The sequence below is a fragment of the Rhea americana genome, unplaced genomic scaffold, assembly GCF_003343005.1.
Source record: "Rhea americana isolate MKP2758 unplaced genomic scaffold, rheAme1 scaffold_98, whole genome shotgun sequence".
NCBI lineage: Eukaryota > Metazoa > Chordata > Aves > Rheiformes > Rheidae > Rhea > Rhea americana.
The window spans coordinates 1,443,917-1,449,707 of record NW_028187177.1 but is presented as its reverse complement, the minus strand read 5'-3'; the positions used below and the strand labels follow the sequence as shown (position 1 = coordinate 1,449,707).

General features: G+C 38.5%; 1 protein-coding gene across 1 annotated transcript in view; it reads left to right on the top strand.

Annotated features, from left to right (window-relative positions):
* PHF6 (PHD finger protein 6) overlaps positions 1-1,176 on the top strand; it is a 35,432-nt gene extending 34,256 nt beyond the window's left edge. The window contains exon 11 of the mRNA XM_085325579.1: positions 40-1,176. The gene's annotated coding sequence lies outside the window, so the exon portion shown is untranslated. The remainder of the gene's footprint in view (positions 1-39) is intronic.
* The last annotated feature ends 4,615 nt before the right edge of the window (positions 1,177-5,791 follow it).

Below are 5,791 nucleotides of genomic sequence, written 5' to 3'. Positions count from 1 at the left end.
GGGCTTTTTTTTCCCCCCTCTCCTCTCTCACAAGAGTAGTATGTCCTGTTTAAAGATTCCTGGAACCCTCTGATAATGGAGGTCTCTCCCCAACTCACTGTTCACTATATTACCAAGAAACGACTGTACCAAGGAAGGACAGGCATCAGAATGGTATTGTTCAAATTACATGAGGGTCCAGCTGGTGTCGTGCCAGATTTCAAAGTGTGATCAAACACGTAAGCAGTAAGCTGTGCTATCACTCTGTTTTGCTGAAGAGTAAAAGGTGCAGTTCAGTACCACCATCTGTGCTGCTAGCTAGATGGATGAAATAAATCAGGTGTCCAAAAGGTCTTCTCATTCAGCAGGTGTTGATCCACAGGAGCTTCTGTAATAAGGTTTTGGTAGGAGTTACACCAGCTTAACTCCTGGAGGGCAGCAATAAGTCCATCACTTACACTCCACAAAGTCTGATCTTCAAATACAAAGAGCCATGCTGATACAGGAAAGTATGATTATACTGAATCTGGCCCTGAATTTCTGCTATTAGTAGACAAGAAATSTAATATAGAGAAATAGAGCTTGCTGCTTATTGCTGCCTGTATGAAGAATAACTTCATGTTAAACCAGATGGAGTGACATCTCTTTGAAATATCAAACTTATCTGGCAGGTGATAATCAGTGCATTCCAAAAAATATTACGCTGAATCAGATTGACAATAAARTTAATCCTCATTAGATAAAACTAATCTTGAAAAAGAGTTGAAAGTACATCATAGCAAACAGTAGTTCTTCTTCCATGTCACCAGAAACAGAACTGTATTAGTGATGGAGGTTWAAAAAATGAACACAGCTCTTAATTTATATATACTTGTTGAAGCAGTTTATATATATGCATATGTATGCACATTCATTAGTCATCAGTGACATCTCAACCCTTAAAGGATCCTGGAGAACTGTAGCTTGTCAAAAAGCACTCAGGCTAACATCTGCAGCTTTTGCTCTAGCATACATTTACATTAGATGTAAAGACAAGGAATGTATAAAACAGGGTAAATGCATTCCTATCTACAATGTTWTGTATATTTTGTTCCTGTTATATTGGCTTTACTTCCAAAGTTGTAGTTTGCAGTATTAGTTTCTTTTTATTGGTATCCTTGCATATATATATATTCAATAAATGAGTTATGAATTTCATATTTGCATATCTGTTCTTTTTCTGAAAGTATAACTTTAAAGCTGACATTTTAATGTGTAAATGTAGATTATGCTATTGAGTTAACAGGTCCATGAAAACTTTGCCAGGAGAGAAGTGAAGATGCATATTTACAGTATGCCAGTTACTTGGTGGTAACTGTGTATTTGTGTATGCTCCTCCGCTCTGTTTAAGGGGTAAGCTGCTCTGCATTTACCACTAGTTAATAATACGAGGTGGCCAAACCTGAAAAGTCATATTCTCACCTTTCAAGGATTTGTTAAAGCCCTCTACCGTATGAATTAATTTAGATTAAGATAACCAAGGGGCATGCGGAGTGTAATGTASTTACAGTGCAGAAGAGCAGATAGACCTAGGCTGCACATTAGAACCACATAATGTAGTATAAGAGATTAACAAAACAGAAGGTCACTTGTAAAATGGTGGGATTTGTCTAAGCGTATAACTATCYAGAGTGGCAGAGAGGTATCTCTCAGTGTTTTTTAAGAGTCAAGAAATGTGATGGTCRAAGTCCATAGGAGGAGGAGAGCTATCAATGTTATTGATGAAGATTTCTTTTGAAAATAACTATATGCTGTTAATGTCACAACCTTAAACAAGGAATCAGTTTAATGAGGGTAGTAAGTATTGACAGTGACCTGCAAAGTCATACTCCCAGTCAGCGTAGACTGACTTGTTAGGAAAAATTATCATGCATCATCCTCAAATAAGAGGTGCCAAATAATTAGCTCCTTTTCATGAAGTGTGATTATTGATACTATGATTCTACATCCACCTTTGCAAAAGTTCCCTGATGAGATTAGTTTAGGTCTTTTATTTTCAAAGTCAATGTTGGGAGCAGTTCTACCACATGGTCTTTGGTGCCATGGAAATATTTACTGGATACATGTTTAATTCATTTGGTGTATATTTTTTTTTTTTTTTTTTTTTAATGTAGTCAACTGGGATCTCTGAAGGAAGTACGGGATATTGTTCAGGAGCCTTCTCTGTTTGGGGGATATAATAGCAAGTCACTGAAATCTTGAAAGAATGGAGGAAGCTCTCATAGGAGGAAAGGACTTTCTTTTTTCTTGTATCGTGGGATATTAATGTAGAGTAGCAAGTACTTCCAGGATACTTATGTCCCCACTTACATGAGCTCTACTTATTCTACTGTATGTAAGAGATTCATAGTGTAGTCAAAACAGTTATCTTCATGCCTAGATTAGATACCCCATATGGTAAATTACCTGCAGGCATTAAAGACAAAGGGATGGGGATGTGGTAAACTCTGCAAAGGCCCAGTGCTCAGCTTTCCACTCTTCTGTTCAGAACTCTGCGCCAATAAGTTGAACTGGAAAAATAGTGGGACAGAAAAACTATCTGAGAGACTTTGGAAGAAGGGAGGAAAAAAATCGTGTCAAACCATGTCGATCCTTCTATGAGATAGCAAGCTTTTTGAGCAGTAGATTTGACTAGGTGACTGACTATCCATAAGAAAGTATAGGAATGTGGTCTAGCTGACATCAATTTAAAGGTAAGTGTGAAAACTGGTTTGGAAAACCCCATTTTGAATAATTACAGATTATTCATAGACTGGAAGGATGTATTCAATGGGATTCTCTAGGGATCTGCTGTAGTCTGATGCTGTTTGGTATTTTCATTAACAACTTGAACAGGATATGCTGRTTAAATTGTAAGGAGCACCAGACTTGAGATAACGCGGAGTAGAAAATAGAATAACAATTCAAAATGATCTCAATAAGTTCAGAAAAACTCTAGAATGTGATTCAATAAATCCAACAGAATTTGATAAATGCAGATTTGTGCACTTCAACAGAAGCAATCATCAGCTGAACAAATACAGGACAGGCTGTTAAGGTAGTGGTGGTACAGAGAAGTACTGTTGGGATTATAGCCAATCACCAGGTGATCAGGTAAACAGCATCATGTTATTGCAAAAAAAAAAAAAAAAAAAAAAGTTTTGTGGAAGAGGAATATGGTCTACAAGATACGTGGCATGATCCATTTCCTCATGTGATAGAAGAAAGCCTTTCTTGGAACATGGTATCCAGCTGCAGGCACTGTTCTTCATGGCAATTGTGCAGCACCTGGACTGGAGATAGTCCAGAGAAAATCAACGAGARGGGTGACAGGGTGAAGGAATGGGCTTGTTTCAAGGAGGCAGGAAAGATGTTTTTAAAGCTGTRAGAGGTAGCTGCAGGGACGAATGAAATAGTTTTCCTCACCACCCGTGATAGGACAAGAAAAATAGATTTTAATCACACTAGGAGAAATTTAGCATGGACATCAGAATGGAGTGTTTGGCCTTGGCAGTARGAAGAGTTGAGCTCTAGAGTATGTTGCCTGGGGAGGTTGTGGGAGATWTTAAAGGAAAAGTTAGCTGGCATCTATTTGGGCTGTTGTGGATACAGGCTGGAGGTGCGGGGAGTAGYGCTAACTGAAATGTCTCCAAGCTCTTTTGTATTTTCTGGTACAAAACACTGCACCGGCAGAGCTCCTGAGCTTGACCTCAGGGCTCACAGCCATGTGTTTCCTTTTTCAGCTTTTTACTCAAAATAGCACTTGCGACAGTGATGACATCTGCAGGAGATTGACGTGCTCTTGTGGAGTGGCGYACATCTGCATGGTTATTACAAACTTACTGTTTGTAAGTGCTATCCAGTGCGGCACTCTCTGCTTTTCTCTTTCAAATGTTTTAGGAGTATTTCAGCACTCAGGTTCTTGAGTGACTTTATACCATACCTTGAAAGTATATTTCTATTGTATATAATTACATGGAGTGCAACAGTACTTCATACAATTATATATAGACATGCAATTCATATGCATAATTCCTTACTGTGTGTTAACTGAGTACATGCATGCAGTGGGGTGATGCAGGGTTTGGAGTGACTGATCTCTTAATCTTTATAGAATTATCGTGGCAGCAATCTTAAACCTTTATCTGACTTTTTGCCAGAGATGGTCTCTGACTTRGTTTAAACCAAGTTCTTTATTTACTTCTATTTTGCCTGAAACATCATTCCAACTGAGAAGAGGCCAACCAGAGCCAGTGCTGTCCTGCTTCTTCTACTCTGGGTGGACGTGCAGGATGCTTGCACRTCTGCAATACCCGTTTTCACACTGGTGGTTAAAAAAAAAAAAAAAAGCATATTCCTGTGCAAAGGCTCCATCCAGCCCCGGGAGCTTGCCAGTGGAGGGCATTGCAGAGGCCTGGGGCAGGGGAAGGAAGAAAGTCTTTCCTTAGCCATATGCTAAAAATAGGCTGATACTGCGCAAACAGCTTTGCTGTGAACTTCCTTCTGGCGTGCTGCCATGCAGCTGCCTTATAGCTTTAAGCCCAGATACCTCTCCAAAACAAGTCACWTAAGTTAAACACAGGCAGCAATGCTTTTAATCTTACTACTGCCTGCTGTGTTGTAGCAGTTTTGGCTTCCTCCAGAGTGCAGGTAGCTTACTCAAGATTTAAGTTCAATTTTTTTGACTTAAAGCATAGTAAAGACTGGCTCTGGGAGTCTCTTAAATTTGCAGAGTTCAAAGCGGGGAGAAGGCCTTTAATCTAAAGCAGAAACACCCGTGTGACATGTCCAAAAAGTGCTTTCCTACTGAGCAAAGACTGCAGTTGCTGGGTTGCAAAAAGGAATTTTAAATTCTCCAAATTACTGTTAACTAAACATCCTTAAATCCTGATGTGACAATATGAAATTGGAAAGTCAGCACCTGAAAGCGACTAGCTTAAAGAGGATACACCTTGCCACACGAGGCTTGGTGGGTGGACTGAATGGTGGAAGGGGTTCATTCAGGTTTTGAAGCCTGTAAGTGAGTTGGTTTTGCCCTATTTTCTGGTGATTTTTATCTACTTAATAGTACCAACATTTTGCTGTAAAATAAATAACATCAGATTCTTCATTGTATTTTGATTCAAAGGACCGATGTTTCAGTTTAAATATCAAGCTTCCTTATTCTTTGTTTCAAAAGTTGGTTAATTTAGACATAAAAAGCTTCATGTTTTTCCTTTATCCCCATTTCTCATTTGTAGTAAGAATATTCTCCAAGATAGTAATTAAATCTCCAGGTCATTTTCAGCTACATCACAGGAAACACTGAAAACATAATAACTTTGCATAGATGGGTTTTTGCTCGCAATCTTTAATTGTCTAATATTCAGCTTTTATTTGAAACCTTTGTATCCAATTACCTGATCTATGTGGCAATTAAACAGAAGATCAATGTAATTATTCTTTACATTCTTTTTAAACTTTCATCAATAACAGGACTGTACTGCTAGCCTGGAAGTTTGTAATTTAAGATAACTTGGCAGTGGTTCAGAGCCAGGAGCTCTAGTCTGTCTCACTTCCCCTTGGCAAAGCTGTTCTGATACTGCGGGACAATATTTACACTAGAAGGGGACTGAGTTTTAGAAAACTCCTTCTGATTCTGAGCAAACCAAGCAACTTGAGACTTATATAAACYTTGGTGAATTTAAAAACTGTTGCTGGTATCACTCTGTAAAACTTGTACTAGCCCATCAGATATCACAGATTTACAATTTGAGGTGTGGATGTCAGTTAATGGATAAAACTAAGAACAGAT